Raw genomic sequence first — 26,212 nt, forward strand, 5'->3', positions numbered from 1 at the left:
GCCAAGAACTAAATCAAAAGCTGGGGCATTGTTTGGCTCCTAGAAAGCCATGGATGGCAACATGTATCCAGGGAGCAAGGGCACTGGGACAGCCGTGCAGGCCTACATGGGGCTCTGTCATCGGAGGCCGTCAGAGCCGCCAGCTTCTCAATATTGAACTGTTTAAATTGTTCTCTCCTTCGTTGTCCTTATTTTCTTTAAAAGTTTTTTTTTTTGCACTTGTAGTTATGCATGTGAGCATAGATAGGAATCCATAGTAAAAATATTACATGTTACAAATGACTATCCCCTTTTCAGAATCACAGGTCCTTCTTGGAGGTAAGTACATTTACTGGATCAGCTTGAATCCTTCCGATCTTACGTGTTGATATTCACCCAGGCATATTCTATAGAATATCGTCAGCCCAGTGAAGAACTTACTGAAGCATTCCCCTCCTGATGAATATTTAAGTTGTGTTCATGTACTGTTTCCAAAGAATGAGCATCTTTTTTTTTATATTTATTGCCCATTTTATATTTCTTACCCCACACATTAATATCCCTAGTCTTTGAAAATAACTCTATTTTAGTACCCTTACATTTTTAACTTCTAGATTTGTAGAGATGGCAAACACTCTTCCATGTCTACCAGGTATTCTGATTTCATGCCCTGTGAATTGCCTATTAATCCCTTTTGCCATTTTTTTTCTACCGAGTCGCTTGTCTTATTGTTGAATTTTGAGATTTATTCTTGTTTAAGGGTCTCCGAGTGCAGCCAGTTTTCAGAATGCAAACTTAATCTAATGCAACAATCTAAATTAAACTCTTGTCCAAGCCAGTCCTGGGGTTAGCAAATTGCCCTGTGTCTGTGTTGTACAGCTCCAACAAAGCACAGAAAATTGCCAGATAATAAATTAGTTATCTTGTCCGCAAAAGCCACATGTCTCCTCTTTCTTCCTCTAAATAAGCCGTTCAAAGAAGAAAGGAAATGGATCATTAAAAACAGCTGCTGGTGTTAACAGCAGGAATCAATAACAACCTAAATCAATTTGGAGCTGTATTAGTCAGGGCTGTGGAGAGGAACAGAACGGATAGAATGAACACACACACACACACATGCACGCGTGCGCGCACGCGCACACACACACACACATATACACACACACACACACACATGATTAGAATGGCTTATAGGTTGTGGTCCAGCTTGTCCAACAATGGCTGTTTGTCAACATAAAGACTATGAACCCAGTAATTGTTCAGTCCATGAGGCCAGATGTCTCAGCTGGTCTTTAGTATGCCAGAATCCCGCCCCCACAAAAAAAGTAGACTTTAACGCCAGTGAAGGAATGGACCTGCTAGTGGAAGCAAACAGATAAAGGACAGCTTCCTCCTTCCATGTCCTTTATACAGGCTGCCAGGACATGCTTGCGTGTGCAGTCATGTCGGCGAGTCCTGGAGAAGACAGCAAAAACTTTCCAAATAACCTTCCTGAAGAAGTAAGAACAGACCAGCTCACCAAATGGGGAGGAGAGGTTCTCTCAGGGCCACGTGTTGCATCCCTAACCAGCAATGTGATCCTACTTGGGGTTGGAGCCTTTAGGAGATAATTAGGTTTAGATGAGACCAGGAATGTTGAAGGCCAAATGGGGTCTCTGTAAGAGACACCAGAGACCTTGCTTGCCCTGTCTCTCCCACCTGAGATGTGAGGACAGAAGAATAAAACGATAAAAATGAACTTCTACAAGCCAGAAAGAAGACACACAACCAGAAATTGACCTCGCTAGCCCTTTAACCTTTGACTTCAGGCCTGTGAACCACACCTTGTACGTGATCTGAGCTGACAGTAAGCCCAGATGCCAGAAGGAGATGAGACATGTACCTATAACAGAACTTGTGGTCACATCTCAGGAATGAGAGCTAAGGAGGTCCAAAGAAGGTCATAGCAAGCCCTCAGACACACAGGAAGGCACTAGATGTACCAAGAGAACAGGGCTTGGGGTAAAGGTGATGTCAGGGTAGGGTAAAAAGGTCTACGCTCCCTTCCGGGTTTGAAAACCCACCAAGCCTGAGCTCAAAAGCCCACCAATCTCTGGGCTTGGCTCAAACTCAGGACTTGAAATTCCACCAATCCCCACCCTGCAAAACTCCGCCCCCAAGACACCCTATATAAGTCTGTCTCCTAATCGGTCCCCTACTTCTCCTCGCCTGAGGAGAGGCAGCCCCTCTTTTGTGTCTCTTCCAATAAGCCTCTTGTGTGAGGTTTAGTGTGTGTGTGTGTGTGTGTGTGTGTGTTGGGGTATGACATTGTGGTATTCCTTCACCCCCAACTGCCAAGACAGCCTTCCCCTCAGAGCTGCACGCTTGCATTGAGGAAGCCTTTCCTTCGTGAGCTGTCACACTTACAGTTGGGAGACACAGAGCTTGGCAAAGAGAGAAGGCTTGCAATGAGGAACTCATCGGTGGAGAGAGAGGATTATGGGAAGACTGGATTCTTTCTTCAGCTTCTTCACCTGATGGGGCTTGTTAGCCACAAGCTGTGAGAGCTTCCCAGCTGGTCTTTGAGACAGGTCTGTGGGAGACCACAGAAACAGCAAACCATGTTACCTCATCTCCAATGCACACACAACCCCATGGCTTAGATTTATCACTCAGGTCCCCAGTTCCCAGTGGTCACTTCACTGCATCCAGAAGCCAGCCCCTGCCACACCCTAATGATCCGAGGCCTGGTCTCTGCCAGCTATCTCCTGCTTATGTCCTTTTGAAGTTTTGTCTTTCTCTCTTTAAGTTGCTTTAGGCAAATCTCTGGTTTGTACCTCAGACACTTAACTGCAGCCACAGCCCTGGCGTGGGATACCTTATACACGGCTGGTGGCAATTCCATATGTGTTAGAATGTCCTCCTGTCCTGGGGGTTTGATGCTTCTAGCCCTTTGGCCTTGATTGGTATCCCTCCTCTGTCCCAGTGCTTCCCCCAAGTGACTTTGTTCTGTGTCTCCTGTCCCCTCTGCTTTGGGAGTCCAAAGCATGCCAGAGGCTTAAAGCCACAGTGATGATAACTCAGGACTCAAACTTTGCTACTAGGTACTGTCTCCATAGGCTTTTCTACATGCCTCGAGACCTCCACCAAAATGGTGCCATTTCCTCGCTTTTTAAGTGATGAAAACAGACACATCAGCCCATCTGTCTCAATTATCAGTCCACAGAGAAACTTCGGACTCCTTATAGCATAAATGTGACAGCTGGCTCCAGGCCACATGAGTCTGCTTGCTGGAACCCTAATAGAACAGTGTCTCTCTTCCTCCACCCATCACATGCTCCCCACAAAACCCATCGCCTGTCACTCCGAAGGCCCTAATGATCCCACTAATGAATAAACAATATGCCTGAAGCAAGTTCCCAAACTGGAGTTAAACCCACGCTGCCTGTGGCTTGGTTTGTAATGAATGATCAGCGAGCTATCTTAGAAAATGCTATGTGTCATCCATTACCCAGGGAACGACTTCTTGGTGTCAGCTTTTAGAAATAAATGTTCTTTTTGAAAATCCCACCAGAAATGCCCGAGTTCAGCGTGCAGACTCCTGATAAACTCAAGGAGAAGCAAACAGTCCTGTAGAGTTAAGCTTGTGAACAGTTCCCTAACGTCGGACGGCTACTGGATCAAGCGTGGTGGATACAGGACAGTGTGTGTTAGCCGAGTCATGTTGGCAACCAACTTCAAGGCAAGTTAGATGATCCCAGAAGCCCCTGTCACCACCCTCGCAAACCATGTACTATGCCAATAACTGGCTGTACAGAAACAATATAGTTTTGACCTCAGCAAGCTGCTGAACCACCTCAGCCTCCCTGTCCACTGAGATTAATGATGGGTGCAGCTTACAGAAGATGACCTGCATGTCTCTGCTGCTGCTGCTGCACATAGACAATGCCCTCACTCACACTTCAGCTTCCCCCCACCATCCTTGACCATTCTGTTCCAGGGGAAGAGACAGCAGTGATCAGACCATCAATTCAAAACCGTTGCTGTTGCTACTGCTGCTGCCGCTGCTGCTGCTGCTGCTGCTACCTCTTAGACAAGGAAAAAGAGTCAAAAGCCAAATAACCCCTCACGGCGTTCAGCCGAGGTCTGAGGACATCCTAGTTTGTCTGTGGACCTCCACACCAAGAACCACGCGCTGCAAATTCAATAGGTCATTTTGTATCCAAAGGTCAATTATGAAGCACCTAGAATTTTTCAATTAAAGAATATATTCTCTGGGTTTTGCTGTGGCCCAGATGGTGGTAACCTTTTTTTTCTATTGTGGATTCTGATTATTTCCCCCTCCCAGATTTGGTTTTGATGTACCCAGGACTTAAGTTTCTCAATAAAGAAAATAAAATCTCTATAAAAAACAACAACAACAAAACCTCGTGACACTGAGCAATGACATTGGACTCCCTCCTCCACAGGTGGGTGTTGGTGAGTTCCTCCAACAGTCAGATGCTGTCTGCTATGGCAGATACTGAGACTGATCTTCTAGCACTGCGTGTATTTTTTTTCACCCCTCCACAATCCCTAAGTAAAATTCACAGAAACATAGGCAACGTGGCCCAGGTAAGTCTGCCTTGAAAATCATGCAAAATTATACAACAAACACCCGCGCTCTAAGCCTTGCAACAAGCATCCGGACCAACGATGTGGCAATTACTTTTCTGAGCGGCTCGGGCCATGAGGTTCATTAGTGAGGAAAGTAACTGAAGTGATTCAGAGGGCACACCACCCACTACCCACAGGTAACAGCTGCCCAACATCAGAAAGCGCTGGAAGGCCGTAAGAACACCAAGTCCCAGTCCTGATTCTGTCCCTGGGTCACTCTGGGACTTCATTCTTTTTCTCTTTTACCTTTTTCTTTTGTAGGTGAGAACACTGGCTTCCTCCCAGGGAAGGCCAGGCCGAGGCGTCCCTAATGAGGCGACCTGGCAGTACCTTGTTGCTGTCCTACATGGAACATCCGGTCCTCATTAGGCCTGTGTGGTTTCCTCCCCCTGAGGATCAGTGGCAGCTCAGCAGCTCGCTGCAGGAGAACACAAACACCCACAGACCTGTTGGCTCTGTGGTCTGCGGCCACACGGAGCTATCACCGTATCGTCACTGCTCATCACAGAACCATGGACCTCTCTTTGTTCTACCACTAAGTAATTTGCTTAGGACAGTTAATAAAAGCCAGGCGTTCTCATCTTGCGGGCAGTTACAAAGCACGGCAGTGGCCCTCCCCTTCTGCTGTTGCCATGTTTTGTGGAATTTGTGAGTCAAGCATCTACAGAGAGACTCGTGGCCAAAGAATGGAGCAAATGGGTGGTAAGGGCCAAGCCTACTCAACGGGTGGGAAAAGTTCTGTCTGGGCCTCTTTTGTTTTGTTTTGTTTTGTTTTGTTTGTTTCTCTCTGTAGCCTTGGCTGTCCTGGACTCAATTTTGTAGACCAGGCTGGCCTCGAACTCACAGAGATCCGCCTGCCTCTGCCCCCTAGAATGCTGAGATTATGTGGGGTGTGCCACCGCACCTGTCTCTGGGTCCCGTTTTTAACTTGTTCTATTTCTCATCTGGCTTCTGTCGTTTAAGGTAAACTGATTTCTCAGATAAAATGACACCCTCTTTGAAGCACAATAAACTATTCTCAGATGTAACCTAGGGAAACTGCACGAGGAGCTCAGGGGCCGTCACTCCAGCCGCTCTATCTCGCCCCCTTCTCCTGCAGCCACAGTGGCCACCTCCTTACAGTTTCCTCCAAACCCTTGGGGGTAGTCCCAAGTTCACGTGGACTTGTAGAGAAGGCTAAAGAGACAGATGGCTCTTGTGGCCACCCAAAGTTCAAGCATACAGTTCCTTAGCCTTGACATGAGAGAGCAGCATGCTAGTTGAAAGTAATCCTGCATAATGAAGAAAAAATAAGAGCTATGGCAGAGCTAACTGAAGAAGGCCCATTGCCCCACCCACCGCATCTGAGACTGTGGATCATCAGCGGACTGGGCAGTCCTTTGGTCCTCGTTATCCTCTGAGAGATAAATCAGAAGTAGGGGCTACAAAAAGTAGACGGAACAACATTCTATTATTACTGGCAACATCTTTGCAATTGTCATTAAGCTAAGCACACATCCTCACGTCTGTGCAGCTGTCCTGGGGCCACTGGCCATTTGGTGTTTTCCTATGTGATAGGCATGCACCCCACCAAACTAAGGTCCCTTTAGTGATTATACCGTAAACCTTTTTTTTTTTCTTTTTCTTTCTTTCTTTCTTTTTTCTTTTTCTTTTCTTTTTTTTTTTTTTTTTTAAGGAAGGTCTCACTAGGTACACCAGGCTGGCCTGGAACTCACAGAGATCTGCCTGCCTCTGCCTTCCAAGTGCCGCACTTAAAGGCATAGGACACCGTGCCTGGTGTAATATGTATGACACTGTTAAATCTGATGTTTCAGGTTGCAACTGTGATGAAAGAATTTGCTACCATTGGCTGGAGAAGCCCCAACTCGAGGCTGTGTGGTAGAGTTCTCACAAGCTCAAGCTAGCTTGAGGGGTTAAGGCACTAAATGTCAGTACCATCTGAAATAAGCAATGGGCTCAGCCCTTTTCAAGACGCAAATATTAGAACTATCAGGTTCCAGCCACAGAGGAACTTTATAGAAAAGATTTAAAATAAACAAGAAGCTTCTGAATAGGAGCAAAAGCCAAGATACTGTGAGAAATCATTTGGAGGTGACTTAAGCACACTTGTAAAAAAAAAAAAAAGTGAATTATCAAACTGCAAGGCAAGAGAAGATAGCTTATCTAGATTGCTTCACAGAGATGGAAGGATGTGGGGAATATGAGAGGCTTGGGAAAGCTCGTAGAGCTAGTGAGAAGCCCTGGAAGTTGTTTAATGCCCCTGAGATCGGTCTTAATCACCTATGATAAGACATGAAGTCCCGTGAGGAAATGTCATGAAGGAAGATATCTGTGTGCTCTCACATCCTAGAAACAAAGGCAGCTGCGCAGGGCCACCCAGGCAAGCCTAGGCTCGTCAGAAGGCAGAGGGAGTGAGCAAGGGTGCACAGTGTAGCATCCACAAGAAGGAATAGATAAAGCAAGACAGGAAGCAGTGGAGCTGGTGGAACACAATGAGTTCTGTGCTCTCTACCACCTAGAGTGGTTAGAACAGCGAGATAGCAGCCCTGAATAGAAAGGCCTGACAGGGGGTGATGGAGTGTGGGCTCCCGAGGGGTGGGTCTGCACACAAGAAATAGCTCCCAGCTGGGCTGCTCACTGCCTCTAAGAATCAGCTACCCCTCCGAGGGGCCATTTCTCCGAGGCTAGGAAGGCCCCCAGTATATCAACAAATTAGGAAATGCAAACAAGCACAGTGTGACTAATCCTGTGACTAAGAAGAGTCTCATTAGCGGAAACAGACGCAGCCGCATTAGAGAGACAATGGCTGGACATTTCCCAGACTTCAACAGATCCAACTTTAAGACACACTATGTATGCCTCCAAAAGAAAAAAAAAAATTCATACCTAGATACATTGTTATGAAACAGAATCAGAAAACCAAGAGATATTTACTTACTTACTTACTTACTTACTTACTTATAGTTTTTAGAAACAGGGTTTCTCTGTGTTGCCTTGTCTGTCTTAGACTGGCTTTGTAGACCAGGCTGGCCTCAAACTCACAGAGATCGACTTGCCTCTGACCCCTGCCCCTAGAACAAGAACGTTTGACTCGGGTAAATGTATCAAATGGGAAGAGAGAGAGAGACAGAGAGATAGAGACAGACAGAGACAGAGAGAGAGACAGAGAGATAGAGACAGACAGAGACAGAGAGAGAGACAGAGAGATACTGATTTCTGTCCCTCAAACTCTGGGGTAAACTCACTGAAAGTCCATATTAAAACCTGCAAGGCCACTGTATAAAGTAAATCACTGCTCAGATCCAGGCAGGACAGACCCAAACAATACTTCAAGAACTTTGCAAACTGAACTGCTGCGGGACCCTCAGTCCACAGGAAGAAGGGCCAACACTTCCTGTCGGCACCTTGCCACACAAGTGCCTCCTTCAAAAAGAGACCAGCATTTTCCTTGACGCCCCAAGTTTTGTAACTGAGATTTAACCCCCACCCCAACTTCCCCATCAATAACTTCAGCTAGATCGGCATACCCCCCAGGAAGACAGAAGTGGATAGAAGACAGAAATGTGGACAAATGAGATGTTGAACACACCTGTAAATCTTGAATGCAAAACAAAGCCCTGAATGTGTAGATGGGAACCCGCAGCTGCGAGTGGCTCCTGTGCGGTGTGCTCCGACTGCTTGAAAGCATTCGGCCAACGCTTGCATACCGACATCGTTTCTGATAAGAAGCTTTAGGAGCTCTGTCTCTCTCTGGAAAGAGTACCCAAAGTCAGGAAAACCTCCACTTCCTTCAAGAATAAGGAGTAGCTGCTTTCTAGAGGGGAAGGTGAGCAGAGTCTAGATACCTTAGGGCAAATCAAACATTGGTCGGCTACTCCCGTAAGCTCTGCGCCGCCATTTGCCCTAGCATATTTTGCAAGCAGGACCGATTGTAGGTCAAAGGTTTAGCGGCTGTGTCGGTGTCCACGTCTCTCTTTCAACAGCCTGCAGAGTGCCTTCCTGCACCAAAGAGAGAGCATGGAAGGGTGAGGCTTCATGTAGGCACCAGGTAGACTTCTCGTTTAATGAGTTGTGTGGGTGTAATCCTCAGCAATGGGGCCCCACTATGCGGGGAGCAACCCTCTGTCTTAAGCATCAGCCTGCCGTGTTTGGAGCTCTCCACGGGACCCACTTGGCCAACAACTCAACCGAACGTAGTTCCAGCAGCGACTTAGTCCCACATTGGGAGCCTCATTCGGCTACAAGAGATGGCCAGTTGAGACTTCATCTCCTCATCCCTGGGGGTCCTCACTAGGAACTTTCATAGATTCCAAGAAGGTCCCACTGCACTGGTTTCCACACTGCTCCCTAAGACATGCCCCCCCCAGCTTCAGCCATCTCTGTATTCTCAACCTCCACCCTATCTCTCCCCACCTTATCCCTGTTCCTACACCCCCCCCCCTCACCCCCAAGTCTGTCTATAAAATCTATTTTTCCCTCCCAGGGAGATCCCTGCGTTCCTCTAGGCCCCTCCCACATTTCCTTAACGTCTCTGGGTCTACCAGCTGTAGCTTCGATGTCATTTGCTTAACAGCTAATATCTACTTATAAATGAATACATACCATTTTTATTTTTCTGAGTCTGAGTTACCTCACTCAGGATGTTTTTTTTTTTTTAACCCCTAGTTTCATCCATTTGCTGATAAATTTCATGATGTTATTTTTTTTTTTAAATCTGACATTACTAGGATAACCAAGAACCAAAGACTAGCTAGCCCAGAGACCTAAGGTAAAACCACACACACACTACTAATCTTAAAAAAAAATAAACAAATAAAATGATCCCTAATAATATTCTGCTATGCACAGACATCAGATCCTCTTCCAGTCATCATCTGAGAGGCTTCCTCCAGCAGCAGAGGAGAACAGATGCAGAGACTCACAGCCAGATATTATTTGGGGAAAAAAATTTCTAAATTATAGGTCTTCATCAAATCCCTCTCTTTAGGGCTCAGGGAGTCCCATGGAAGAGGAGGCAGAGAGAGTGTGAGAGCCAGAGCGGATGGAGGGCAGCGGGAGCACAGGGCCCCTGGAATCAAGTAAACAAGGCCCACATGAGTTCTTGGAGACTGAACTAGCAAACACGGGGTCTGCATGGGGCTGTACCAGGTCCTCTACGTACGTATCATAGCTATTAGCTGAGTATGTTTATGGGACTCCTGACTGTGAGAGCGAGCGGGTCTCTAACTCTTGTGCCTGCCCTTGGGACTTTTTTCCTCCCTGCTGTGCTGTCGTGTCCAACCTCAATATTACATGTTTTGCTTCCTCTTATTATATTTTATTTTGACATGTTTTGTTGTTAGCTCTCAGAAGCCTGTTCTTTCCTAATGAGAGACAGAGAAGGAGTGGATCTGGAGAGGAGCAGGGGAATCTATAATCAGCATATATTGTATGAGAAATGAATCTATTTTATTTCTTTTTTTAAAAAAATATTTATTTTATTTATTGTATATGAGTGCTTTATCTGGTGAAGAGGGCATCAGATCACATTATAGATGGTTGTGAGCCACCATGTGGTTGCTGGGAACTGAACTCAGGACCTCTGGAAGGGCAGGTGTCCCTCTTAACCACTGAGCCATCTCTCCAGCCCCAGTGAATCTATTTTCAATAAAAGAAAAATATAATTAAAAATCTTAAAGTTTCTTAATTTGGGAGTTCTGCTGAAATGCTCCGTGTCTGCATTAAAGGTAGCCAAAGTCACCGTTTTATGCCTGAACCTTGGGAACCAGGAACCAGGGTGATGGAGTTACTGTGGCTATTGCTGACATCATCATTAGCCAATAAGGTCATGACTAGCCAGTTGTGTTTGCTTCTGACCCAGGGTCTTGGATTTTTCTCTATACATGTGTGTGTATTGGGGGGGGGGAGCTGACAATTTTTGTTTTGTTGTTTTTGTTGGGGGTGTTTTTGTTTGGTTTTGTTTTGTTTTGAGGTTGACATTTTTTGAGTTAACAATAATGTTTTGCTAGAAAAAGAAACAGGCAGCTTGTCATGGTGATACACGCCTTTAATCCCAGCACTCAAGAGGCAGAGACAGGGAGATGTCTGAGTTCAAAGCCAGCCTGGCCTACAAAACAGAGTTTCAGGACAGCCAGTCACACACAGAATAGGGCTAGTCTAATAATAATATAAAAACTATGTAAGAATGATACAAGATCCCAGCACTTGGGGAGGCAGAGGCAGGTGGATCTCTGTGAGTTCGAGGCCAACCTGGTCTACAAAGTGAGCCCAGGACAGCCAAGGCTACACAGAGAAACCCTGTCTTGAAAAGCAAAACAAAACAAAACAAAAAATGCAAGAAGATAAAATTACAAGGCAATCACCTTTATAAGTGCAAGTCCCAAAATGCTAAACAATGTTAAAAAAAAAAAAAAGTACAGAGTCTAGAATTTAACAGGGATAATTCTGTAACCCTAAGTTACAGAGTTAGTCCGTGTAGATCAAGTGCTCAGATCTGAAAGGCCAGACTTTAAAACTATCAGAAGAAAAGATAGAACTACACTACATCTTCTGACCGTGAGACATTTAAAAAAAAAGTCCCAAATAAGAGATGAAAATCAATAATAATCAATATAATGATTGGTAGACATAACCACATTAAAATTAAGAGTGTCTTTTCATCAAAAGACACAATTTAAAGTGAAAAAAGATGGGCAACAAGAAGGAAGATGCTTCTAATTCATGTTAGTAACCAATGATTAGCATCTTGTATATAGTTTTAATTATTTTTAAAAATAAAAAGACCAAAAAAAAATCAGTAGAATAAATACAAATACCACAAAAGAGGAAATACAAATGGCATCTGGATGTATTAGAAATAGGCTCAAGATAATCCGTAACTTGAGAAATGCAGATTAAAACACAATAAGACAGCATTTTCATCTACTGAACTCATAAAATCAGGAAGTCTAACGATTCCTGGTGTTAGGAGAAGAATATAATATAGATACGCAGTCTCATATACAGAAGGGCAAGTTGAGGCAATTAAAAAATACATTACTTTATTCCTTGACAATTTCATGCATGTATACAGTGTGTTTTGGTGATTTTTACCCTGCGCTTATGCCTTCATCTCCTGCACTGAACCTCTTCTTCGCAAACTCCCCTCCTGCCTTAGTATCTACTTATTTATTTCTGTGACCCACTTGCAAGAGATTGGAACATGAGAAATTAACCAGTGTCTACAGCACTGAAGAAAAGCACTCCTTCCCCTCTGACAACCATTAATTGCCAATAGCTCTTAGGGGAGGCATGGAACCGCATGAGTCCCTCCCTCATTCAAAATGGAATGTTGACAGGCCCCATCTTGTACAGGTCTTGAGTAGAAATCATAGCTGAACGTGTGTGTGTCTATGAGTAAAATGGTCATGTTATATCCAGAAAACAGTGGTCCACAGCACTTTCAGCCATCCTCTGGCCCTTACATTTTTTCTGCTCCCTTTCCTACCTTGTCCCCAGAGCCTTGGAGGGGAAACACAGATGTCATGTTTGAATAGTCACTTAATAGTCACTTACTCTGAGCACTTTGACCACTTGGGACTCTGCGCTAACCGTTGCCCAGTGCAAAAAGAAACTTCTCTGACCAAGCTTGACAGAACATTGATTTATGTACATAAATATAAATATTTAGAAGACGGTTTGACAAGTCCATTTAGAAAAACAACAGTAGTAGGTTTCTACCTAGAGCTTATGACCTCTTAGCTATGGGCTTTTGACCAGGTTCACAGTTAGAAAAGGCCTCACATCTAATCATAAAGCAGTTGTTTACCCCCATAACAGCTGAGCTGCTATTGCACCAGTGAGCACACTTTGCTTAGCGTGTCAGTATCATAGCATTTGAGCTCCATAGTTGGGTAAGACCATTGTACCCTACAGCCTGTATAGCACTGCTCTCAGCACTAGGTAAGCTAGCCAATAGAAAAGAAACTACCAGGTCACCTCCAGCTTGATGTTTCTGGGCCTCACAGCCCAAACTTGGGGCGTCTTCAGCAACAAGTTCTTATCATCTAGTGTTGATGAATAACCAAGAGTAATAAAACAGTTGGCTGTATTGTTTGGGGGAGGCTGTGGGACCTTCTTGACCAACAAGTCCTAGGAAAGCGCCCTAAACCTGACACTGGGTTTTTCATTTAATAGCCTGTGGCTTCTGGGATTAGCATCATCCACCCATGCATGGCATCTCCATTCAAAACCGATGATGCTGATGGTGTTTTAAAATTAGCTTACAGAACCATAGGTTACATATGGCTTATTCAGATATCCTTAGTTTTTATTAACCCTCTCCTCACCCTCTTCTCTCCTCCATACCCTTACTCCCCAACACTCCACATAAACGTTTCCATCTTTACCTTCATGTCACATGCTCTTCTAGCCATCCCCTAATGCCTCCCCTTTCTTTGACCACCCCTCATGGCTTCCTCCTAGCTTCCTGTCCCCTACGGCTGCTCTAAGTTAAGTACACAAGTCTAAAACTCTGAAGCTGGCGCCCACATATCGGAAAAGACACACAGCATCTTTCTTTCCAAGAGGCAACAGCTTTTAAAAAGCATTTTGGCATTGTCTTGTAAATAAATACTTACGTTTCTTGCAAACCACACATAAAGAAGAAACAAACAAAGTTACTTCTGGCAGCATACCGTACTGTATTTACTATATTTAAAATATCATTGTGTTACATCGAAGTGGAAATGACATAACAGCTACTAAAATATTGTGTACTCTGTTTTTCATACTAAGCTTCAGCAGCATAGATGTATCTAACACAAACAGCAAATTTCAATTTAGAAGGTAAATAGCCCTAGAAATATTTTATCTGTTTATTTCCTAAAACCTGTGTTATTAAAAGTGATCACTGGAGAGATGACTCAGGGGTGAAGAGCACAGACAGCTCTCGCTAAGGGCCAGAGTCTGGTTTCCAACACCCACGTCAGGCAGCTCACAGCAGCCTGTAACTCCAGCTGCAGGGGATATGACTCTGTCTTCTGGCCTCGACCGGAACCTGTGCTCATGTCCACATACCTACCCCCCCTCCACATTGTACATAATTAAAATAGAAATTATTTTCAAAAAGTGATTCACAATCTAGCATTGTTCTGAGTGTGCTTACGTCCGTCACTGTGTTGTCTGTGTTAATTAAATTATTCTTCGTGCTTGACGCTGCATTCCGAGCGGTCCATAGCTGTATGGTTACCGTGTTGAGCAATCATATACTTTTATAAAGTTGAACATTTGCACATTGTTGACCCACAGGTATCACTGATAAGCAGATTCCCTACAGCAGTGGCTCTCAATTTGCATCTAAATACCTAAAGGGAGGACGATTGGCTCGCAGGTGTGGAGCCAGGTTTGCAATCCTAGCCAGCCTTAGGAGGCCAAAGTGGGAGAATCACGTTTGGGGATAGCCTGAGGTACACAGACAGACCCTGTCCAAACACAACAACAATCAAACTAAACAAACAAACGAGGCTTAGAACTTGCCTTCCTAATTAAAATATGCAAAGTGTATTACTGTGACAGCAACCATTAGATGTAACTTTCATAACTACGAGGAGAAAAATGCCTTTTTATAAATAGTAAACCGTAAACACAGAGAAGATATAAAAACTGAAAATAGTGTACTACTGTCAAAACAATGATAAAACTTAGAAACGCGGATATTTTTAGTGAAGCGATTCCCAAAAGGCTACAAAAATAACTCAAAACCTAACAATATATTAACAGGAACAATAAAATTTGTTTTGCTTTTAAAGGCAAGTAAATTGGAGAGCACAAAGAAATTAGATGGCATTTGCATAAAAAGATGGGAAGAGGTATAAAGGTCAGATTAGGCACACAAGTGTTCACTATATTATTGTAATTTAAGAGTCTTTATACTGCATATGACCCACTGACAAATATGCAAAAAAAAAAAATCCATGCAGACATAAAGATAGAGAAAGACCTGGAGGCAAACCTAAAAGCATAAACAAGGTACAGCACGGTTATAGAATTCTATAGAATATAGAAAGCTTTGCCTTTCTCTGTAATTGTGTTTCTTCAATACAGACAATGCTTGAATAATTAGGCAGCCTGTTTATTTTTATTTTCACTAACTATTCAACTTGCTATCACCAGTCACTCTGCACCATCTTATTGCAAACTTAGAGGAAACCCATTTGTACTGTGTAGTGTATGTCTTGGGTGCCTTTCTATGTTCTTGTTAATGGTAATAGTGAATTTGTTAACAGCCTACCATGTGTCCTTATGGTCTAAGTATTTAGCAGATAAATATGTTGAAGGCTTTAAAAGGACTTCGGATCCAGGATAGTAACTCTTCTCGCCTTATCCATGTGAAAACTGAAGTGTAGAACTTGCTAAGCAGACTGGTTAAGTTGCTTGCCCAAGACCACACAGCTAAAGAGCCGTTCAAAATCAACCACCAATAACGAGACAGGCAGCAGTGTGCATTTTGCAGCTAAATGCAGGTTCATAGTCCATTTTCTCAAAAATTACTTGGCGAGAGTATTCTACACAAAGGCAAAAAAAAAAAAAAAAAAAAAAAAAAAATGGGGATAGGACTCATGGAAAATGTATTAGCTTTCCTGATCTAATAAATTAAAACAGCAACTGCAATTACTGCAGATGACAGAACTTCCTGATGAAAATCAATATCTATCTCAATGAGCAGTGTTTGACTATCCCCAGTCTAATCAAGAGAAACAGAAACCGAGTGACATCAGCATGGTGGGAGTCACAGGAGCCGTTGGCTTCATCGGCCCCAGGGACGGCTACAGTTTGGCTAACCTCTCAGAGAAAAGGGCACGAAATGCATTCACTGTGCTGTTGATTGCTAGGGAACGTTGCAGAGATTGTCTCTTCCACTCTCCATGTTTGTAGATGTCTCATCACTGAAGCTGAGATAATCAGTCGTCTAGGTGGTAAGATACAACGGCAAATAAATACTATTGATTTTCTGAAGTGGCATCGTGCTGCGAGACTGGGCCCTTGTTCCTCCTCAGGCCTTGATTTTCAAACAAAAGTGGCCTGAGTCGCGGCAAGTGAGTTATTTAATTTTATGCTAATAAAACTCTCAGATACATCACCTGAGCCTGCTATCAATCAAGGTCCTTTGAGGCCTCCATTCTTCTGCCTCCTTCTTCTCTTTATGTCTTCTCCATCCTTGCTTTGGAAGCTGTCTCAGTCGGAGTTCTACTGTTGTAAAGAGATGCCATGACCACAGTAACTCTCATAAAAGAAAACATTTCATTGGGGCTGGCTTGCAGTTCAGAGGTTTAGTTCATTGTCATCATGTTGGGAAGCATGGCAGCATGCAGACAGACAGGGTGCTGGAGAGGGAGCTGAGAGTTCTGCATCTGGGTCCACAAGCAGCGAGGAGAAAGTGAAACACTAGACCTGGCCTGGAGCACCTGAAACCTCAAAGCTCACCACCACCAGTGACCTCTAACAAGGCTACACCTATTCACACCGAACCAAACTTTCTAATAGTGTGATTCCTGATGAGCCTATAGGGATCATTTTCATTCAAACCACCAAAAACCACAGAAGCCCTAATTAATTCCTATTTTCAAATAGTTAAGTGCCTTCATTTTATTGGCAAAACTGAAATCTCAACCTTGCAATAGTAGCAAAGCTCTGGTGTGCTTTGGAGCCTGGCTGTGTGGTGAGTAGCCAGTGTCTGTGACCAAGCTGATGCCCTGGATGAGCCTCTGAGGAGGCCAAGCCACACTGCAGTCCAGGAACCGAGAAGGGGCTTATCTTAGTTAGGGCTTCTAGTGCTGTGAAAAGACACCGTCACCGCAGCAACCCTTACAAGGGAAAACAATTAGTTGAGGCCCAGCTCACAGCTCAGAGGTTTAGTCTATTGCCATCATGGTGGGAAACATGGTGGCACGCAGGCAGACATGGTGCTGGAGAGGGAGCTAGTTGACAGTTCTATATCTGGACCCAAAGGTAGAAGGAAGAGAGAGAGAGAGAGAGAGAGAGAGAGAGAGAGAGAGAGAGAGAGAGAGAGAGAGACAGAGACAGAGACAGAGACAGAGACAGAGACAGACAGAGACAGACACAGAGACAGAGACACAGAGAGATAGAGACAGACAGAGAGGGAGGGAGAGAGGGAAAGAGAGAGAGACAGAGACAGAGAGACACACACAGAGGTGGGGAGAGGAAGAGAGAGAGAGACAGACAGACAGACAGACAGACAGACAGACAGACTGGGCCTGGCTTGAGCTTCTGAAACCTCAAAGCCCATCCCTGGTGACACACTTCCTCCACCAAGACCACACCTACTCCAACAAAGCCACACCTCCTAACAGTTCCACTCCCTATGAGCCTATAAGGTCCATTTTCATTCAAACCTCCATAAAGCGTTAATCTAAGCAAAGAAACCAAAACTTAATCAATCTTCATCAGAAGACTATGTAGAACTTAGGCTTGGATATCACCTATAGCCCTCACAGTGGCTTGAGGGAACACGTTACTAAGTAAAACCTAACTTTAAAAAATTCTGTGTGAAAAGAGTTCAATGGTTATAAGCAGAGACTTTGTAATTAAAATATTTTGGACCAAACCTTTTTTTTTTCTGACTCTTATCAGGTATGTAAGAGTCCTAGTTAAGTTTCTACTTCCGTGATAAAACACCATGAGCAAAAGCAAGCCATGGAGGGAAGAGTTTATTTGGTGTACATGTGCTGCTCACAGTCCATCACTGAGGGAAGTCAAAGCAGGAACAGAAGCAGAGCAGGACTGAAGGCAGAGACTGAGGCCGAAGCCACGGAGAAGCTCTGCTCTCTGGCTTCCTCCGCACAGTTTGCTCAACCTGCTTTGTTAGAAGCCCAGGATCTCCTGCCTAGGGTTGGCGCCACCCACAGTGGCCTGGAACAAGTACCTCCTTCATCATCATAGACACGAAACCAGACTATGAGAAGACAAGACAATGAAGTAAAGCAAGTTACTAGTTACTGACCCAAAAGAAATAGAAATATATAAGCTTCCTGACAAAGAATTTTAAAACAATTGTTTAAGGAAGCCTAGAAAACCTCAGGGAGGTAAAAAGAAACAATTAAATGAAATTAGGAAATAAAAAAGTAACCAAAGGAAGGGAAAAGGGGAAAAGAAATTATGAAATCATCTTCTTCCAAAGGAAGGTTGATCCTACTGACAAAAGGACAGAAAGCTCATTTAAAGAAATACTAGCAGGAAACATTCCAAATCCAGAGAAAGGCTTAACTATCTAAGTACAGGGAAGATTAAATGTTCAAATCAGACCTAGTACAATCAAGACTACTCCAGTAAGAATTATAGTCAAACGGCTAAAGACAAAGAGCGATAGTGACACACCATGAAGGAAGAAGCAGCTGACAAGGGGTTCTGAGGCCCTTAGCAAATGTCGTCTCAGGAGAAGCAAGGCGGGAAGGTGAGATGAGAGACTCAAAGCAGGGAGGGAAAGTACAACAGCCAAGCCTATGCTCCCAGCAAAGCTGTTATTCAAAAGGATACCATAAGATTAGCGTCCCCCAGAAAAAGAAAAGCTTTCCTGTAAGAAATATTAAATGGAATTCTTCTCTACAAAAAGGACACTTGTAACAAAAGAAATACCTAAGATGACCAAAACTCATTAGTAACAGTAAATACCCAAGCAAGTTCAGCATACTCTAATTCTGAAATGCCGGAGCATAAGCCACATATCTTTAGTATGAAGGTAGAAAAACAAAACCATTTAAAAAGTAGTAACTACAATAATTTCTTAAGGGATATGCATTGTGGGGGATGTAAATTATGACATCAGAAACACAAGATGCGGCATGGGATAAAAGCATAGCATGGTTTTCATGTATGTGTATATACGATGAAACTTATGCTGTCATCAGCTTGAAATAACCTGTTTTGCTTATAAGGTAGTTTTTGGCCTCCCAGTAACCACAAAACAAAAGCCTATGTGTGTATAGTAGACACAGATTCAACAGGAACAAATGAATGAAAAATGAGCAGTAAGACCGCTTAATCACAATGGAGCACAAAAGGGAACAAAGATTGATGTAAAAACTGAAAAGTATTAAGAAAATAAGAGCAGCAGCAGCAGAGGAGCTGCACATAGGGGATGTCCCCGATTTCCAGAGAAGCCTCATGCAATCACGGGGGCACTGAAAGTGGACCAGGGACCAGGCATGGTGACGCTCATTTGTTTGACCAGCAGTTGGGAAGTTGAGGTGGGAGTCACAGGTTCAAATCCAGACTGAGGCTGGTCTAATAAAATCCAAGGACAGAGTGAGGCTCTGGGGAAATTGAAGAGGAAACAAAAATAGGTGGCAGAGTGTGACAGACCCAACTGACATTGCTCTTTTTAGAGATGGAGGAAGGAGTCTATGAGAAGGAGGAGGAGGAGGAAGAGAACAGCAGCAGCAGCAGCAGCTGGCTATAGAAGCCAGAAAGGGTTAGGAAACAGTGTCACCCTGGAACCTCCAGAAGAGAACCAGGCCATTAGCACTTTGTTTCTACTCAGTGAGATTCCCCCAAAGGCCTCCAATGTTCAGAACCATGGTGTAAGCTTGGTATAACTGGCTAAGTCATTTTGTTTGTGGTAATTCATTATGGCAGCAACAGAAAACAAATGCCAAGGTTTAAAAAGTAAGAGTGGAAAAAATTAAGCTCTTGGAAGAAAACTCAGTGATAATTCTATGTGACTGTGCAGTTTAATTTTTTCTTTTTCTTTCTTTCTTTCTTTCTTTCTTTCTTTTTTCTTTTTTTTTTTCTTTCTTTCTTCTTTTTAGTTTTTTGAGACAGGGTTTCTCTGTGTTATCTTGACTGTCCTGGACTCACCTTGTAGACCAGGCTAGCCTCGAACTCACAGAGATCCTCCTGCCTCTGCCTCCCAAGTGCTGGGATTACAGGTGTGCGCCATCATGCCCGGCTTAAAATTTTTTTCTTATTAAAACATTTTTCATGCAATATATTTTGATTGTGTTTTCACCATTCAAAAACTCCTTCCAGATCCTCTGCATCTCCTTACCTACCCAGCTTTGTTCTCCATCCCCCCTCAAAAATAAAAACAAAAACAACAAAAAAGGGAAATAAAACAAAACAATAAAGATAAAACAAAACAAAACAAAAACCACAGAGTTCGTTTTGTGTTGGCTAACTGCTCCTGAACGTGGGGCCTGCTGTACAATAAAGTTGATAGACCCAGTAACATTCCATTGGAGAAAACGGATTCTCCCTTTCCCAGAAGGTGTCAACTGCAAATAGCTTCTTGGTTAGCGATTGTCCATTTCTGCTCTCAGTGCTGGGACCCTGTCTGGCTTGAAGCTGCGCAGGTCTTGTGCATACTGCCACAGTCTCTGTGAGTATATACGTGTGTCAGCCGTGCTGTGTCTGGAAGACAATGTCTCCTTGACTTCATCCACCTGGGCAGGTAATCCTGAGTTATGTAAGAAAACAGTGGTACACGCCTTTTATCCCAGCACTCGGGGAGGCAGAGGGCAGGCAGATTGATATGAGTTTGAGGTCAGCCTGGTCTACAAAGCGAGTCCAGGACAGCCAAGGTTACAGTCTCAAAAAACCAAAAAGAAAAAAAGAAAAAAGGAAAGGAAAAGAAAAGAAAAGAAAACAGGCTGAGCAAGCTGCCATGGGCGCAAGCCAGCATGCAGCACTCCTCTGAGGCTTGGCTTTTGCTTCAGCTCTTGCCTCCAGGTCCTGCCTGTATTCCTAGTGTTGAAAAGAGAAACTACACTGATGGCACACAATCTGGACACAGATTTAAGTCCTAGCTGTAGAAGGCACAGAGGTCCTTGTGCTCACGGATAAGCCCTTGGAGAGCCTGGAATGTTAAATACACAGGGTTGTTCCTTCGAGGGAAGGATTTATTCACCAGAAGGCTCGGAGCTGCCATGTCTTCTAGCCTGGTGACCTTTGACTATCTATGTGGTTAAACACTTTTCTGGCATCGAGTCCCTTATAGTCCCCCCAGACCCTTATAGTAAACTTGTTTTTTGTTTTTGTTTTTGTTTTTTGTGTTTGTTTTGTTCTGGTTGTTGTTGTTGTTGTTTGAGACAGGGTTTCTCTGTGTATCTTTGGCTGTCCTGGACTCACTTTGTAGATCAGACTGACCTCAAACTCACAGTGATCCACCTGCCTTTGCCTCCTGAGTGCTGGGATTAATGGCGTGTGCCACCATGCTCAGCCTTAGTAAACTTGTTTTTCTCTATAGAACCTGTCTATGGGCTTTCCAAAGACCTCTGGTGTCGTCACGATTGATCTGTATTTAGCTTACTTTGTTTCTCAAGAAGAATCATGCAGGTTTTGTTGGGAACACAGGATTGAGTTAATTATCACTAGAATAAATTTTCACCAAATTGTGTTCTGCTTAAATATGCCTAGAATAAACTCCTAGGGGTCAGACTCCACAGGGTTGAGCCAACAGCGGCTACTTAGTCATGTTAAATGAAACTGCCTTCTTGCTCCCAGCAGACCATCTCTTTGTATGCTTGTGAAGGTTGCGAAGACCCTCTGCCTGTGTCGAGCTGACAAGAACTACCCAGTATGCTTCCTTAAGTTGTTTTCTGTCAGGTACTGTGGTCACAGGAATAAAAAAGCAAACTAGTATAATTTCATTCTCGTTTTTGCTTTTATTCAATTTTTTTGTGAAAAGAAATCACAGAGTTGGGCCTGGGAAAACTTAACAAAAAAAGAAATTTTCATCACCTAGGAGAATGCTTATTACTCAAAATTTTGTTCAATTCGTGTGTCTTTCTGGCTATTCAAAACAACTGTTAGAGTTCTGAAACAAATTCAGGATATGATAATAACTGCACACCAGATCCAGGACAAGTAGCATTTTCAGAGCAGTTAGCCTCAAGCTCCTGCCTGTGTTGATCCAGGATAGACCATTTGCATATCTACTACTGGTAAGGAAAGCAGGAATAAACAGATGTACCCAGTTGCATTAGTGGAAGCCTTTACAGCTCCCAGTGTACACATGAGGCATCTCAGAGAATGCAAATGTAAAAGAAAAAAATAAATGATGCAGAACATGCCTTTGGTTGTCAAGATAACTAATTTTTATTGAGTTATGTCCAAGGTCGCTCATATATTAAATCAGTCCTGAGGTGAACAAAATCAGGTAAAATGGAGAAAAGCTGCCTTATGAGGCACAAGTGCAGAAGCCTAGGCAGAGTGTCGGTGGCTTACTAGATAGCCTTGCTTTCCAGGCCAGCCATGTTCACGGTGCCATATTTTAAGAAAGTCTCTGCCTCTATTAAGAAGACATCTGAGACATGGGTGTGGTGGAGCACACCTTTGATCCCAGCACTTGGGAGGGAGAGGCAGGTGGATCTCAGGGTTAAAACCAGCCTGAGCTACATAACACATTTCAAGGCAGTCAGAGCTACAAAGAGAGATCCTGTCTCAATAAGAAGGAGGAAAAAGAAGGAGGGAGGAAGAGGGAGGAAAGAAAGAAGAAGAGGAGGAAGAGGAAGAGGAAGAGGAAGGAGAAGGAAGAGGCAGAGAGTAGCCTGGACAGGCTAAATGGTAGTCATACTGGTAGCCTATTGGATGTTGATATCCCAGCAAACCTCTCTTCCTGCTTCCTTTGGTCCTATTATGTCCACCCCTGCCTCTTCTTCTGACTTTATGAAAGAAGAGTTCAAAGGAATCCAGGGCAAAACACCACATCTGATTTATTTATGAAATGTGGTCTGTCTCCATTTTCCTGAGGGACATCATTAGCATCCTGGTAATAATGAAAGGCTTGGCTAGAGTTGGGTGAATTAATAATGGTTTCAATCATCCAGAGAGCAGTCAGCCCTATGTAAAACTGTCCTTGGTGACAGCATGGAAGTGCTCTGAGGAAGTAGGAAAAGTGGGCAGAAGACTAGTGTGTGTGTGTGTGTGTGTGTGTGTGTGTGTGTGTGTGTGTGTGTGTGTGTATGCATATATGCATGTTTTCTGGAGTCTGTGCACACAAGTTCATCCATTTTTACTTAAATTCTTAGGTTTGCATGCAAACTCTCTCTCTTGTGGATCATTCCTGGGAACGGTCCCTTGAAATTAGAGGGAACCCTCAGATTCTCCCTACTTAGGGCCACGTGGGAGGCAAGCCTGGCTACAGGCATCTGAGCATTGAAACCAAGGGTGGTGTCACAGCAGAGATTGGAGTCTGTGGGTAAAGTGAGACACACATTAGGACATCAGTGCTGACGTGTCTGTTCTGGAATGTGCATCCCCTACTTTTTTCAGACCCCTAGGGCTTGGAAATAAGTGTTGGGGCCTGAGAAAGAGGGACCAAAAAAGTGGCCAGGAATGAGGCAAAGTGAGAGTGAGCAGTGTTGTGTTTAATGATGGAGTCACGCCCCACCCCCAAAAGGAATGCAGTGCATCAGGGCTCTGTCTCTACCCATAGGCCCATCTTCACTTTCCTTGTTGCATAAGACCACCTTTTAGCAGGTGAAATCCTATTTTCTTCTCACTGTATTCATGGAATCTACCTCAGTACCTGACGCAGAGTAGGTACTAAAGATTTGTGAATTATAGAATAATGGGATGGATAAGTGGGTTTCTATTATGTTGGGTGTTGACATAAAACAAAGATTTTTAAAAATTCCATCCATTGTTACTTAGAGTAACAAAGAAGAATCTGTTGGAAGGATGGTGTAAGGTGGTACATTTTTAACCCCGGCTTTCAGAAACTGGTGGAGCTCTCTGAGCTTGAGGTCAGCCTGGTCTACATAACAAGTTCCAGGCCAGCCAGAGCTAAACCGTGAGACGCAGTCTCAAAAGAATCCATTGGACAAGATGCCACATTTGAAGCCATCTCCTTAAGGAGATTCTTTGATTCTCATCATCTTCTTTGAGGCAGGCTGGGTGCTTCCAGTTGTTAACCTGTCTTGTTGTCAAAGAATCTTAAAAAATAATAAAAACATCTTTAAATACCAAAAAAAAAAAAAAAAAAAAAAAAAGAATCCATTGGAAAGCAGAAAAGGAGTTTCCAGTGCGCACCCAACATGGCAAATAACTGAATAAATGCTCATTAAAAATATTTTTTTCTCAAATTCCCTTTCTAGATGCCTCTTTCTATGGCCCTGCCCTAACACAGCACAGACTCTCCATCCATCACGTGATTTAAAGACCAGTACGCGCCATTCCCATACCAACCAGCTCAGGGCTCTTGGTGCTTGTTTTCCCTTTGGGTCTGTGTGCCAAGATCACCAGCCAGACCTGTGCCTGGCACAGTGTGAGGCAGATGAAGCTGGTGCCGATGTCTCCCTGTGGGCCTCACACCATGGCTTCCCTACGGTCCCTTGTTTAAAGCCTGGGGACCTCAGCTTCATAGTACACACCCCTGTAATGCTAGCACTCTACAGGCAGGCAGAAGGAAGGAAGGATGGGAGGGAGGGAGGGAAGAGGGAGGGAGGAAGGGCAAGGCAGGGAAAGGAAAGCTGTGGGAAACCCAATACTGAGGTCTGTATGAGCAAGTGATCTGTGCACGGAAGTATTTGCTAATACGTTTTAACAAAAGGAAAGCAGGGCTTGGGGAACAGTGGTCAGGCTGACTCCATAAAGAGAATATTAAGAACCAAATACAACAAGTAAGTGACTAAGAGAGCAATCTCAAGGCTTTACCCTCGATTCGGCAGAAAAAGATAAATATGAGAAAGGAGGAAAGAGTCAGGTCACACAAACGCCAACACTGAGATGTCTGTGATAAAATTAATACCAGGTCTATGGAATCTATGCAGTTAAATCCCAGAAAAGAACTGAGCATAAAGTGGAGAAACAGTCAAGGGCATGAGAAAAAAATCTCTCCCACCTTAACCAAATCAAGTCTTCCCAATGGAAAGGATCAGCAAGATTCAAGCACGATTATAGAGACAGACCTACGTCATCACACCCTGAGTGTCACTTCCAAAGTTCAGAGATAGGAAGGAAAACGGACTTAGAGACCGACAGACATAAAGCAATTATAACTAAATAAATCAAAGTCAAAGATTAATCTTATCTGAATATCAGAAAACAACTGGCCAACAGTAGTCACAGGTATAGAGAGAGGCTCCTACACATTTATCTGAAAAGCAGACTCCAAGTAAAAGTGAACTGCTTGACTATCCCTTACCTCTCTGCAGGTCAGAAAGATCCAAACCACCAAGGTTCAGGTCTCATCATGGACCGAAAGCTCACGGTGCTGGATGAAGGCAGCTCTGTCTGTGACAACAGACAGACTGACAGACTGATGGACTGATGGGGCAGAGGCAAGAATGTTCCCATTCAAAGTGAGTTGGCAGCTCTGAGTTCCAAAACACACCAAGGAATACAACACTAAGAAGACAACAGAATCACCAAGCAGAGCGTGAAAACGCATAGTGATAGTTCTTTTATAAATGCACTTGGAAAATGTGTGTGTGTGTGGGGGTTACAATTAAAAATACTCGTTTTTAAAGATAGGAAACAATTGTTTAACATAAGGTGCATTAAGTTCTTATGTTGTCTGGAAGAGAAGTAGAAATATTTTTATCCGTATAATACTGTCTCAGCCTCCCTTACAGTTATGCTAATAGCTGTTTTACAGGGTCCTAACTATTGAGAGGGGGTACTTGATTTCCCACACAGTCGTAGCTGTGTATATTTTCTCCTCCTTGCGTGCCAACCATAGAGACTGCCTTACAATACAGAGCATTCTAAGAATGAGGCCTATATCCTTTAGTTGTTGTTGTTAGCAGAAACACATCCAGAAAAAAGAAATCTGACTTCCCTCTCATACTGGAGTTAGTGGCACAGTAGATAGTGTTATTTCTGCTAACAAACACAAAAAGTGGCTCTTTAAAGCAAGTTGATCACTTTATAGATATTTACTAGACTCCAAAGCATTAAAAGTAAGCAAGTTGCTTTTCAAGAAACTAGATCATAAAGCCTAGAAACACATAAGGCAGGGACTATATGCGGATGTAGTTCAGGGTTCATACTGTAGGTTCATTAATCTGGGAATTCGGTACCTGGTGGGGTGGTATTTAGCTTAAACGAGACACACTGCCCTCAGAAAGTAGTTAATTCAAGACTTTTTTTTTTTTAAGTCCAAGACTTTTATGAAAAAGATATTTTTAAAAAATTAATGGAGGAGCCGGGTGTGGTGGCGCACGCCTTTAATCCCAGCACTCGGGAGGCAGAGGCAGGCGGATCGCTGTGAGTTCAAGGCCAGCCTGGTCTACAGAGTGAGTCTAGGATGGCCAAGGCTACACAGAGAAACCCTGTCTCAAAAAACCACACACACCAAAAAAAAAAAAAGAAAGAAATTAATGGAGGACATAAAAGGTCTAGATAGAGACTATACCGTGTTCATGGATTAAAATGTAAGTTCTCCAAATTAATTACAAATTCCATATAATTCCATTCACTGTCTGTTGTGACTAGTTTTGATGTTAACTTGCCACCGATTAGAATTGCCTGTACAGGGAGGCTCAACTGAAAAAAACTGTCCTGACTGTCTTGACTGATGTGAGCCGGCCCATTCCAACTGTGAGCAGCACCTTCCAGTAGCAGCAAATAAAACAAAGTCTTAGTAGAAGGAGGAGGGCTC

At 43.6% G+C, this 26,212-nt stretch overlaps 1 protein-coding gene across 1 annotated transcript in view; it reads left to right on the forward strand.

The window, feature by feature from the left end:
* Window positions 1-348: 348 nt before the first annotated feature.
* Window positions 349-26,212, forward strand: part of Taf9 (TATA-box binding protein associated factor 9) — a 720,252-nt gene continuing 694,388 nt past the window's right edge. Inside the window, exon 1 of the mRNA XM_051172457.1 lies at window positions 349-358. The gene's annotated coding sequence lies outside the window, so the exon portion shown is untranslated. The remainder of the gene's footprint in view (window positions 359-26,212) is intronic.

The sequence above is a fragment of the Acomys russatus genome, chromosome 30, assembly GCF_903995435.1.
Source record: "Acomys russatus chromosome 30, mAcoRus1.1, whole genome shotgun sequence".
In the NCBI taxonomy this organism is placed as follows: domain Eukaryota; kingdom Metazoa; phylum Chordata; class Mammalia; order Rodentia; family Muridae; genus Acomys; species Acomys russatus.